Raw genomic sequence first — 14011 nt, 5'->3', positions numbered from 1 at the left:
GAGAAAATTCAATGATTTTTCATCTTTTTGCTCTACTGGGGGACTCTCAGTGGATTGGATGATGCCCAACCACATTAGAGAGGGCAATCTGCTTTACTCAGTTCGTGAATTCAAACACTAATTTCTTCTGGAAACACCCACACTAACATATACATAAATAATGTTTAGTGAGACATCTGCCTCAGTGAAGGCCATTCTGGCCTCAGTGAAGGTGACACATAAAATTTATCCTAACCCTGTATTTTTCAGTTCTAAAGTTGCATTTGGTGCATCTTAAAAATATGTTCATTTATTTTCTCATTATTTTCATATTTTCCTTTACATAATTGAATCTACTTATAATGGCTGTTTGAAATTCTTGTCTGCGAATTCTGTCACATCTCTCATGGCTGAGTTGATTTCTTTGGACTGATTTTTTTTTTCTTTTGGTTGTAAGTATCATTTCTTTGCCTCTCATATCTGGTGATTTTTGATTGGAAGATGGACATTTTGAATATTACATCTTCTTGAAGGCTGAATTTTTCTATCATTATTTAAAAAGTGTTGAGTTTTATGCTGGCAATTTACTCAGAGGTCAGCTCGATCCTTTCAAAGCTCATCTGTACTCTTTGTTAGGATGGGTCTGTAATAGTCTTCACTCTAGGACTTGCTAGTTTAGCTTTATTCCTTAGGTGTGGCCTTTTGGAAGTTTCCACTAAATACTCTGGGTGCTTAATGAGGTTTCTCCACCTTGCCTGGCCTGAACCTGAACATCTCCCAACTCTGTTTGAGCCCAGAGAGTGGTTTGGATTACAACACCCAGTGGTTACTCTGTCTCCGATATTTGTTCTTGTCCAACCTCATGGAGACTCACAGTACATGTGCACAGAGTGGTTATTAACCAAAGACTCCAAATGAGTCCTATGCAACCTTCTGAAACTCTTTCTCTGCATAGCTCCCTCATCTCCAATACTCTGCTCTGCAAATTCCAGCTGCATCTGTTCTCTGAATTCTGATCTCTTGTCTTCCCAAAACAGTGAGACTTCTGTGCTCCACTCGGGCTTCCCCTCCCAGGCCCTGGTCTGGTAAATGCCTCTAGGCGGAAAGATTGATCAGTGAGTTCATCTTATTTGTTTTCCTTCCCTCAGGGAACACAGTCTTGTTCTGCTGGTTATCCAGGGTCTGAAAACAGATGTTTTGTGTATTTTATTCAGTTCTCTACTTGTTTATGGTGGGCAGGGGCTAGCCCAGTATCTGTGACTCCATCATAGCCCAAAGCAGAAGTCCACACAAGATAAGTTTTCCTCAGCCTTGCTGACTGAAAGCATTTCTCAATTTTACATTTTACCATTTGGGGTTGAGCAGCAGTTGTCTCTTCCAACCCCACAAGCACTAATTAGGGGACATTTAATTCTCTCTCATTCCTGCTAGTCAACCAGCCGGTTCTTTCCTGACCCTATCCCTTTCTGTCTCTTGCCAAGCGCAGCCAAAGGCAGGCATCATAGCTACTAACTAGAGTTTTCTAGTGTTTTCTGTTCCTGGGGTTACAAGTCCTTTGGATCCTTCATCTGTCATCATGTTATTGCAGGGCATACAGTTAGACATGATGGAGGTGGCAGAGCTAAAGATCTGGGTCCTTGATAACATATCAAGATGACAAAGGAGCCCAGGACCTATCTCCAAACTTATTAAGTGAAATAAATAAATGCCTTTATTTGCTTTAGGCACCTTTAGATGTGCATTCTATTCCCCAAAGCCTAGAGCTTCCTGATGGACACAGGGTGGTCCCCCCTCCTTCTATGGTTTCTAAACTCATGCCGCTCAGGTCACTGTCACCAGTGCAGATCTTCCCCCTCAGGGGCAAGCTCAGACATCCACTGCCTGCAGTCCTCACCACAGGACGTCCTGCCCTGTGCTTCAGATGCATCATCCAAAATCGATCTTATTTTCCCTCCTAAACTGCCTTCCCTCAGGATTCTCAACCTCAGTTGAAAGTACCACCATCTGCTTTGTAACCCAAACTGTAAGCCTGGCTGTCATTCTGGAATTCCCCTTTCGCTCTTCTATTGATATCCATAAATCACCACGTCCTACTAATTTTGTCCCCTAAGCATTTCTCAGATACATCCCCTCCTTCCCGTTTTTCCTACTGCTAATGAGGACAGGCCCCTGGCGCCTCTCTCCTGGGCTACTCACAGCCACTCCCCTCCTTCCAGTGCATCCTCTGCCCTGCATCTATCTTTCCGAAACTCAAATTTATCTGTATCATTCCCCTGCTTAGGACCTTTTAATGCCCCTGCCCTTGTTTATATGATGAAATCCAAACCCTTACCAAGGCTCCAGGTTCTGGCCTCTGCTGACTTCTTCTGCCCCAACTCTTGCCAATCCCTGTCTTCATGTTACATCCCAGTAACACTAATTTGTGGCTGCTCTCCTTAGTCACCCTGCTTCTTCTCCTCTCTGAGCCTTTGTGAATGCTGTGCCCTCCCTGAGATGCCACCTGCCAACTCTACCCCATCCCCCACTTTTTCCCTGCAAGCATCTATACATCCTACCAAGTAGAGGGTCACCTTTTCCTTCATCTAGAATCTTCCATGGTGACACCAACCTCCAATCTTGTACAGTTATCCTTTTCTGTGCCCCAGTAATCTTCATACACATCACTCCTACCATGCCTACCACTTCGCTTTGCAAGCATGGTTGTGTGTCTTTCTCCTCCTCCAGACTGAGTGCCTTGAGGGCAGACACTGGGACTTACTTAGTCTTGAGTCCCAGGCTGTGGCCTATAGTAGTTGTGCAATGAATGTTTAACAACTAAATGAATCACCCAATAAATCCCTTAGAGCTGGTCTCCTACAGACCATCTCTGGAATGCTTAGTGGTTAGCTCACTCGAGTAAGTAGATTAACTTAAAAATAATAAAACTGTGTTTCCTTAAAATCATTTTCCCACCAGCACTTTCCTTTAATTAGTACAATCAGGGACAAGAGTGTATTTGTGGTGAAGTTTCCATAGCACTTCTCTTGGAAGGGGTATTATGTTTCCAGAAGCAAAGAATCATGGCTTAAGAAGAAAAAATGTGAACAGAGCATGGCATGGATCTGAGAAGTTGCTGGAAAATTTTCTAGGCCATGGAAATCAGGATGTGCCTTGAGCATCCATAAGGGGTGTGACTGTGGATGTGGACAACTTGGGGGGTGTCGGACTGTCCCCTTCTGCCAACTGCCACTCTTACCAAAATTCCACCATTAGATAGTCACCCCTTTTGACTATCCATCATCCTCTCCTGTGGAACTCTTACAAGCCAAATTTCCTGTGGAAGGAAGTCCCTCTCTCCTTCCAAAAATTGCTTTCTTCTGCCTGGAAAGCGTTCACCTCCTCCTCTGTCTACCCCAATTTTTCCTATTCTTCAAAATGTAGATTCAATCCCTTCCCTCCCACAAAGCCTCTCCAGATCTTTCTTTTAGGATTGTGAATGCCTCAAGAGCAGAAACCATTCAACGTTGTCTCCTGGGTACCTGTTACAGAGCCTAGCACATGGTAGATGTTGAATAGATGAAGGGTGAACTGTCCTGAACTCATTCATACAGTCATTTTCCCATCCTTGTGCTTATACCCTGGGGACTTCTGTCGATGCTGGTTCTCTGGTACTCTGGTGATCACTTACGCCTTGTCGAAGGTCTTCTGTCCTCTAATGAACTATTATGTGATGTGGCTTTTTAAAAATAACACTTCCTGGGGCGCCTGGGTGGCTCAGTTGGTTAAGCGTCTGCCTTTGGCTCAGGTCATGATCCCAGGGTCCTGGGATCGAGCCCCCCATCGGGCTCCCTGCTCAGCGGGGAGCCTGCTTCTCCCTCTGCCTGCAGCTCCCCCAGCTTGTGCTCTCTCTCTCTGTCAAATAAATAAATAAAATCTTAAAAAAAAAAAAATAACACTTCCTGAATATAGGCTAGTTTTCTCACCAGGGCTCTCCCTGTGGGTGGGTACTGGGGGGCACCTCGTGGACAGATGCTTCCCAGCTTGGAGAAGATGGTGAGGAGAACACTTCTGGCATATAGGATGTGGGACACCATTTGTACTTTTATTCTGGACCCCCCAAGTGATGGGGCACCTGCTTGTGGGTACCCTGGGGAAGTGGTGAGAATTTTCATACAGGGTCATCAGACAGGGGCTCAGAAAAGTTTGGTGGCCTGGGTGGCTATTTCTTTCTGGCCTGATGATTAAACTGAAGTCATGGGTCAAATAGTATCGGCCTATGCACATGTGGTGGGAATTTCTTGCTCTTGGGTTGGCAGGTGAAGACTCAGAGCCCTTGTGGCCCCTGTGCCCTCAAACGTGACACTTCCATGAGGGTCTCTCGCCAGGGCGGCTCACTTGACTCTTCTTGGGCACCATTCCCACACTCTGGTCCCCATGCCTCCCTCATCTATACCTTTCCCTTCACCTTACCCCAGACTCTGGAGACCCTCTCCCAACATCACCCTGGTCTTAGACCTTATTTCCTTCAGGTTCTTTCACCTAAGGACCCATTCAGCCTCCCAGCAACTGAGAAACCAGCTTCCTTTGCCTGATGATAGACAAATCTCCAATCCTCAAAATCTCCAATCCTCAAACGAGGAAGTAAGAGGAAATATTTGTACCCAACCTTTTCCAGTGTGATGGAGAATGGGGGAAAAAAAAACAGTTCAACTTCCAAATTAAAGAGAGCCCTGGTGAGAAAACTAGCCTATATTCAGGAGGTGTTATTTTTTTTAAAGATTTTATTTATTTATTTGAGAGAGAGAGAGCACAAGCAGGGGGAGCTGCAGGCAGAGGGAGAAGCAGGCTCCCCGCTGAGCAGGGAGCCCGATGGGGGGCTCGATCCCAGGACCCTGGGATCATGACCTGAGCCGAAGGCAGACGCTTAACCAACTGAGCCACCCAGGCGCCCCAGGAAGTGTTATTTTTAAAAAGCCACTTCAAAAAGAACATCTCATTAGAGGACAGAAGACCTTCGACAAGGCGTAAGTGATTACCAGAGTACCAGAGAACCAGCATCGACAGAAGTCCCCAGGGTATAAGCACAAGGATGGGAAAATGACTGTATGAATGAATCTTGGTGTAACTACTGTGGAAAACAGTATAGAGGCTCCTCAAAGAATTAAAAATAGAACTATTATGTGATCCAGCAATCCTACTTCTGGGCATATATCTGAAGGAAACAAAAACATGATGTGGGGCGCCTGGGTGGCTCAGATGGTTAAGCATCTGCCTTCGGCTCAGGTCATGATCTCAGGGTCCTGGGATCGAGTCCCGCATCGGGCTCTCTGCTCCGCGGCAAGCCTGCTTCTCCCTCTCCCTCTGCTCCTGCTCTCTCTCTCTCTCAAATAAATAAATAAACAAATAAAATCTAAAAACAAAACAAAACAAAAACATGATGTGGAAGAGATATCTTCACCCCCACTTCACTGCACACCCCCAGTGCACTGCAGCATTATCTACAATAGCCAACATGAGGAAGCAGCCACGTGTCCACCAATAGATGAAGGATAAAGAGGTGGTATATATGAATAATGGAATATCATTCAGCCACGAAAAAGAAGGAAACCCTGCTATTTGCAACAACATGGATGGACCCTGAGGGCATTATGCTAAGTGAAATAAGTCAGACAGAGAAAGACAAATATTGTATGATCTGACTTATTTGTGGAATCTAAAAAAAACCCCAAACATACAAAAACAAAACTCATAGAAAAAGAGATCAGATTTGTGGGACCAAGGCAGGGGGTTGGGGGAAGGGAATTGGAGGAAGGTGGTCAAAAGGTACAAACTTCCAGCTATAAGATAAATAAATACTAGGGATACAATGTACAATGTGATGACTATAGTTAAAAAAAAGGCTAAATCATTCTTGTGTTGGATTGGATGACAAGCTTCCTTTCTTCACCCCTCTTGGCAGCCATGCCTTGTCATGGCCCCATTACGGTGGAGCATTTTTCTCTGCCTCTTTCCTCTGGGCGAGGCCATATGACAATGGCTTAGAGCAGAAGTGAAAATGCACCTGCTCCTTAGGAGGCTGCATGTGTTTCTGCTTCCCTCTTACACTTCTGTCACTGCCATGAGGGGAACATGCCCTGGCCACCCCCTTGTCCTGGGAGGAGAAGAGAGACAAGGAGTAGAACCCCTCCAACTAACCCACAGACCTGTGATGGGAAGTAGCTCAAGGTAGAGCCCTTGGTCAAGTCCAGCCTGGATCAGTTGAGTCTCAGCCAATCTCCCTGAGAATAAGGGATTATTGTGCTAAGTCACTGAGTCTTGGGGTCATTTGTTATGCAGCATTATGGTGGCAGTAGCTAACTGACATAACTCTTCTGCTAGACGGCCAGGGTAGAGCAGTGAGCACTTAGTCGGTGCACAGCACACAATGAGTGCTTCGTATTTGGTTATCAGGCGAGCCTTGCGGGCAGGCATCAGAAAAGAATATGAAACTATCAGACCTGGAAGAGCCATTAAGGGAGTTCTGGATGGAGAAACAAGATCGAGTGGACCTGTGACTTGCCCAAGATCACACAGGGAATTGTGGCTCATCTTGGACCAGCACCCAGGGCTGGAGCTCCCCAACACAGTGAGCTGACTTCCCCGCTTCCTGTGGGCCAGCCCGATGGGAGCCATGGCTTCATCCTGCTCCTCCCTTGGCCTCACGGAGGAGCTTCATGTCATTGGGCTGGGATTTTGATGAATGGGAAGTGGTGGTGAGGGAGGAGAGGCAGGAAGAAGGTCCAGCCAGACAAGACTCCGGATGAAAGCAAGGATGTTACATCTGCACCCCTGTCTCCCTCTGGTGCCAAATGCCCTATGATGGACCCCAGCCCAGGCCCTAGGCTGTGGGCCAGCTTTCATGGCCTCGTCTCGGGAGGGGCACTTGTGCTCAGGTGCTAGAGGCCAGATGACTGGCTCACCTGTCATCATTAACCTCTGGCCCCCCAAAACCCCCTGGGAACCCAGTACAGACAGCCATGGAAATGGGCCAGAGAGAGTCTGGGAAGGAGTGGGAACCACTCAAGGAGGAGTCTGCTGCTCCTTGCTGTTTGTGTCCCTTTGCACACCTCAGGCCCTGTGGCGCAGAGTGGAACCAGCTTCTGAGACTCTTGCTGGGGGAAGCCCATCAATCTCCCCGTGAGCAGAGCTGGAGAAAAAGGGAGCCCTGGGTAGACATTTCAGAGACTTCCTTGAGTTCACTCCACTAGAAAAGCAGAGCAAAAGAGTGGAAAGGACACCAAGTGGGGAGTCAGAGACTGGGGTTTGGACCCCAGCCTTGCATCTTATTGGAAACCTATGTGACCTTAAGCAAGTCACTTCTCATATCTGGGCCTCAGTCGTCCATTCTGTCAAATGGCCCTTTTGGAAGAACTGGCTTAGATAGAGGGTGCCCTGAGCCCTAATATCCTGTGATAGTGTTGGGGTTAGAGGCATTCCTCAGTTCCTATGGAATAACAATAATAAGAACTCATATTCATTTGGTCCTCAATAAGTGCAAGACACTGAACCAAACACTTGCACAGGGTAGCTCAGTTCAGGCTCACAGTGATCCTAGGAGGCAGGTACTCTTACTGTCTCCATTTTACAGATGAGGAAACTGAGGCTCATCAAGGCTCAGTCACTCACTTATGTCCACTCTGTTCATCCATGCGGAGCTTTGATCCTGGGCTACCCCACCCCAGAGACTTGCTTCCAGCCTCCGTGCTGCGTCTCTGCTGATGGACTTAACTCTTCCCCTGGTCTTTCCCTCCAGGATCCCCTCCTCCTTCTAAGACCTTCTCCTTGTACACTTCCACAGTCAGAGAACTCCGGGCCCCAGGCTGGAAGAGCCCAGGACGCCTGAAAAAAAAATCCCTTCAATCACAGGGATGGATGCAATTTAACCATCACCGTCTCCGTGCTGCCTCTGTCACAAGGCCAGCCCTGTCCTGGGGCGGGTGCCCAGGGGCATCGGCGGGCCCTGCCACTGGGAGGAGGTACCGAGGCTGGCTAGAGACCTAAGATTGACCCTGAGCAGCCTGCTGCCTTCTTCCTCCCTGGACCGCGGGGGCCTCACACAGTGCCTGACTTGCGGAGATGCAGTGAGTGCTTGCTGGTCGCATGTTGGGGTGATGGAGTCAGCAGCGTGGGCTACAGCAGAGACTCGGCTGCTCTGTTCCTGTCTCTGAGCTCCCATAACTCAGGAGGCAGGGAGGCACCAAGACCCCGGAGATAAAATGCCTCTGGGCAACCAGCTCACTCACTGGTGGTTAGCCACAAATGTGCGGGGGGGTGGGGAGGACGATTCTACCCACTGGCACGCGCCCTCTCTGGAAAGTCCTCCACTTGCCTCTCCCTTGAGGCCACAGGCCCCTTGCACTGACAGCCCCTTAATGAGCCAACCACAGAGTCTGAAAGTCTAGTGCAACACTAAAATGACTGCTCGGGAAGAGAGGCACAACGTGGAGATGCTCACAGGTCTCTGAGTCTCGCATCCTGAAACCCCCTGTGATTCCATGGGCCATGCTTGGTGGGGTTGGTGCAGGGACAAGCCACTGCTCGGTGTGATGGCCTGAATGGGGGGCTGAGTCACAGCATCAGCTCCACTGCTGATGAGATGAATAGGCTCTCAGAGCTGCAGTGACAGATGGGGACAGAAGGCCAGGCCCCCTCATCACTCCCAGGGAGGCTCCCAACGGGCACGTGACAAAACGTGGGAAGGCACTTGGGGAAGTCACGGGCTGCAGAAAAGCTGAAGAGCATGGCGAGGGTTCTGAGGAGGGTTTCCCTGAGAATCCTAATTCTTTGGGCAACGCATGGAGCCTCCCTAGACCTCAGTTCCCATTCATTCACTCATTCATTCATTCACCGATTCAGGGTCATCGGTGACGCTGGTACCCAAGCAGGCTGCAGGGCTGCCCAAGGCTGACACTCGGCCGTGTGATCTTGGTCAGGTCATTTCCCACCTCTAAGCCTCAGGGCCGCCGGCCTTGCAGGTCAGTAACACCTGGAGCCCGGGAATGGGCCCAGCCGGGCTGCACATGGCCTGCTGCAGGGGGCTGTGGGATGCGCAGGAAAGGCAAGCCTTCTAGAAACTGGTTGATGTCATTCCACCCCCAGCTGCCCCTGCTCCAGTTGCTTCTCTAAGTCTCTACTTCTTGGCTGCGTGGGATGGGTCGTCCTGGCTCACAAGGGTGTCGTGAGGGTGACGTGAGATGCCGTAGCTGCAGCACTCGGCCTGTGCCTGGGACAGGTGCTTGGTCAGGGTGAGCTCTGCCTTTCTCAACATTCACCAGCCAGGAGAAAATAGACTTTCTGGAACTCTGGTTTATCATGACCTTGCAAAGCCTTCATTTTATTCAGGGAGGTGTTGGCCCCACCTGGAGGTATGAAGTCTGAGAATACTTTGTCCAGCAACTCCCCTGCCTTTTCTGGGTCTTTCCCTGTCCCATGACCCCTGGCCCCCATGAAAGTCATGTCCTTTCTCTTTGAAACCCAGCATTCTCATGCTCTTTCCCCTCTTCCTATCCAAACCCTGCCCTTGGAAATGGGCCAGACTACTTATTTATATTAAAGTGTAAATGACTGGCACGGCTGGGGTTTTGCCTCTTGTTGGGGGTAGGTGCATTCGGAGGGAAACAAAGGGAAACAAAGCCATCTGTGGGCTGAGTGATTAGAAGGTCCTTGGGGCATCAATGTACACATGAAAGAGTTACTTGTGGGTTGGAAGGACCTCCCCGGAGGGGGCCCAGGAGTCTCCTAACACCAAGATTCTTCCTGTTCTTTGAGCAAATCGGCTCCACAGGGCACCCAGGCTCCCAGGAACTCAGCCCGCCCCTGGGGATTTCAACCCTCCTTTTGGGAGCACATCTGGACCCCAAGAGGCAGCTGTTTCAGGGACTCCCAAGGAGTCCCACAGACCCCACCCTGACTCCAAGCCCAGCCCTTGCCCCCGCTGGCCTTGCAGCTCCTTTGTCCCTCTGCTCAGATCCCAGCTTCTGGGGAAACACACCCATCCTGGGGTTTGGGAACAAGACGGCCTGATTCATGCCAGGCCTCTTGTGTTTACATTCCTCTGGTCTTTCTCCTCTTTGAAAAAGAAAGAAAAGAACAGAACAGAAAAGAAAGGAAAAGAAAGGAAAGGAAAGGAAAGGAAAGGAAAAAGAAAAGAAAAGAAAGAAGGAAGGAAGGAAAGGAAGGGAGGGAGGGGAGTAAAAGAGGGAGAGAGGAAGGAAAAGACTTGAGCTTTGGCCAAAAGAGTTTAAAATGGAGTTTTGCCTCTTTCTTTCTTCTTCCTTTTCTCCCCCAACAGCAAATTACCAGGCTCTGAAAGGAAAAGGTAGGGAGGCCCCTGGGTGTTAGAAGAGAGCCGGAGGCCAGCCCTGCCTGGGCTCAGGAAGGGGCCTGAGCCTCCTGCGCTGTCCCAGGGAGTGGGAAGTGACTGGTTTGGAGGCGCCCCCCTACCCCCAGCATTTTCAGAACCTTGCTACCACCCCTCACTTGTCATCCCTGCTGCCCTAAAATCAGGGGAGGGCGAGGACAGCGAGCTCCACTCCTCCCGCACGGCCCCAGGCACGGGGCCATGTTCTTCCTGTCGTGCTCTGTTCTCCAGCTCGTCTTGTTGGCAGACCCATGTGTCGCCACGGGCACTGGGAGTTGCACGAAAGAAGAAATGGGTCTTTCTCGTTCACATTGTCACCACAGCACCCAGAGCAGCACCTGCAAGACAGGAGGAGAGGGGAGGAGGCCAGCTCAGCCCACGACCCTCGGCTTGTTGCTGCCAACACCTACACTCGCAAGTCCGGGTCTCCAGACCCTTCCCCACACGTGTTCACACACACATGCTCACGCACACACTCAGGTGAGCACACACACAAGCACACACCCATGCACACGCCTATGCGCCGGCATGGAGAGGGTCTCCCTTCTTCAGAACCTCTGAGCTGGGGAGGGGGCGGCGGGTTTCTCAGCACCTTGGGAATGACCCTGAGGCCAAAGCCCCCCCCCGTTCCAGACCTTTGCATGAGGAAGATGAAGGCAACTCCATTGTGCCTCCCTCGGGGTCCCTTAGCTCGAGGACAAAGGTGCAGAGCCATCTGAGCTGCTGAGAGTCTGACCAGCTGAAGGCCGAGAACGTGCTGGGGATGCATAACTCTATCCCTGCCTCACAGACGGCAAAGCTTTGGCGGGGAGACTGAGGCAAGGGCAGGCAGGAGCCAGGAAGTCTCCGTGGCGCTGTCAGCTCCCTGGCCCACCTCCTGCTGCCCTTGGCTGGAAGAATGACATTGTTCAGGGAAGAAAGCAGGGTCTCTGCCAGATCTCATCTGGCCTAGGCCCCCCGGGAGCACCCAGCCAAGAGGGGTCTGAGAAGCTGCCAGCTTTCACCACCAGGGCACTGGGGAGACTGGACAAGTCCTGGCCCCTGCTCCCTGTCCCTCTTCCCAGCCGGCCTCCGGACAGACCAAGCTTCCATCCCCAGGCTGAGCCGACCACACCCCACCGTCCGTGGTCCAGGGGCTCCCTGAGTGTCTACTGCATCAGGGAGATTTTCGAATCGCCCCAGTAGGAATGTAGAACATGCATTGCTTTACAGATAGCGAAACTGAGGCTTAGGGATGTTATGTCGAGTCCAGGGAGGCACAACTAGTGAATGATGGGGTCAGGAGTCAAGCCTAAGTTGGTGATGCCCCTCGGTCCGTTCTTCTCTGGTATAAATGCCTCCTCCCCTGGGGGATTTCACACCCGACCCTAAACTAAGACCTCACCAGCCTTCCTCGGCACAAGCTCATGGCCCTCATGCCCCATCCCAGCCCCACCGGGCCCAGCAAACATCTGCAACTTGTCTCTCATCCAACCAGACACCAAGGTCCAGAGAGATAATCCTTTCCTCCTATGTCTACAAAACATACATTGCCTCTTAAGTTTTTACACCCAGAAAAAAACCGTTGTTTAGGCAAACAGACTGTGGCACACCCAGCCCACCACCCCAGTCTCGTTCCCGCTGGAGGTCACAAACGCCCTCCTCATAGGGCTTACGGCACATGCCCCATGGAAGGCTCTAAGGCTTGGCTCTGGATAAGTCAGTGAATCCCCACGTCATCATTGGGACGGCAAGGTGGCACAGTGGAAAGAAGGCCAAGCTTCCAACCCCAGCTTTCTCTGTCACGGGCTGGGTCTCAGTTTCCCCACGTTTGAAGTGACGCAGGTTCGTCAGATGCTCCTGAATGCCCATTCGGTTCTACGCTTCCGCGTGCTCTGAGCTGCCCAAGGCCTGACCCTCCTAGATGACATGTATTCCAGGCCCTGCGAGTGAGCATCTGGTTTCCCACGTCAATGTTTTCCAGACACGCTTTCCTCATCTCCACAAAGCCCGGGGGGTGGCAGGGACCAGGAGTTCCTGAGGACAAACAAAACAGACAGATGCCCAGAGAGGTTATGTGACCTGCCCAAAATCACACAGCAGACTCAACACCAGGACCCGGCTTCTTTTTATTGCCTTCCAAGGGACACAGTGGCTCCTTTCAAACTGAGCCACAGGAGAGGGCACCCTGGGGAGGGGAGAGCAAGGGAGCTGGAGATTGGGAGCAATGTTGGAGGGCCGAGCACATTCCTGTCCCCTCTGTCCGCAAGGCTTACCAGCTCTTTGAAGTAATGAGGGATAGGCGGGCAGCAGGAGAAACCCCCCGAGTCTGCAACCCAGCTTTCCCCGCAAACAGTGAGCAGAGAGTGCCTAATGACTCCAAGCTGTGCTGGAACCTTCTCTTGGCCCCAGGGAGCTGCCTTGGAGTCTGGCTGCTGTGTGCGGCCGCTGTGCGAACTGCTTGCCGGCAGCAAGCCTGGCCACCAGCAGCCACCAGCGGCCACAGCCACGGGGCCACTAGCAGGGGGCGGGGGGCGGGGGAGGGGCAGCTGCCTCTGTCCTCAGCACGGATCTCCAGAGTCAGCTGGCTTAGCAAGGAGCAGGGCTCCGTGGCCAAGGGGGCTTCGGCTCCTGCTGTCCCTCCTTTCCTGCAGCTGATGGAATGGACCCGGCCTGGGGGGTCAGAAGGGCACTCAGGGCACGTCTCCCATCCCTGCCAGGCGGTGCCCAGGGGTCAGGCAAGAACAGCTCGAGCTACGATGAGCCAAAGGCTCTAGTGTGTGAATGCCCGTCCCACCCCGCCCTCCCACCAGCAGCTGAGCGCTTAGCCCTCGGTGCTAAGCCAAGCTCTGTCACTTATGGGCTGTGGGACCTTGGGCAAGTGACTTAACCACTCTGGGGAGGTTACTTAACCTCTGAGGCAAATACCTCTCTCATAGGGTTATTGTGAGGGTAACTAAGTAACACAGTTCTGGGCACTGGATAAATGGCTCTTGTTGGTATTGGTCCCACCGTCACCTACCCCCCTGCTCTCCTCTGCTTCAGCCCACCCTGGTCTTGTCCCACCCAGCCCAACTCACTCTCTCCTGGTGTCACAGAACGGGCAAGACCGGGACCTGAGTGATTCAGTCAGGAGAGACAACAAACCACTTTCTGAATCAGACAGTTTATTACTCCCATAGACAGCAAATGGAAGGGCGGTCAGAGGTGCCAGCTCCCTGGGGTCCTTGTCCCACACACTAGAGGATGACACCAAAACAAAGGGGGCCCCATGAGTGCAGTGCGAGCTGTGAGATGCCCCGCTGCCGAGGAGCCCGCTCTACACTGCCCCTGAGCCGTTTTACTCTGCGCAGCTCTCCCCGGAGGGCGTGGGACGGAAGCCCCGGATCTCACCAGAACCCAGGCGGCAGTGAGAAATGTCTCATGGCAGCTGCCCAGGGGAGACAGGGAGGTGAGCGGGAAATGGCCTCGCAGTGGCTCCTACCAGGGGAGGGTTCCGGGAGGATCGCAAGGTGTTCCTCTGACACTTGGGTGACAGGTTTGACCTTGGCTGAGTGGCCTGCTGTCTCCCTCTCCTCTCTGCGGCGGTGGGGCCCCAGGCGTTCATGGCGATGCTGATGACAGCCAGCATTCGTTGGCGGCACTCTGTCAAGCCTTGGGCTGAGTGTTTTGCAT

The sequence above is a fragment of the Mirounga leonina genome, unplaced genomic scaffold, assembly GCF_011800145.1.
Source record: "Mirounga leonina isolate KUSES-001 unplaced genomic scaffold, KU_Mleo_1.0 Mir_107, whole genome shotgun sequence".
Taxonomy (NCBI): domain Eukaryota; kingdom Metazoa; phylum Chordata; class Mammalia; order Carnivora; family Phocidae; genus Mirounga; species Mirounga leonina.
The sequence above is the reverse complement of the archived record's forward strand: the minus strand, read 5'-3'. Positions refer to the sequence as shown.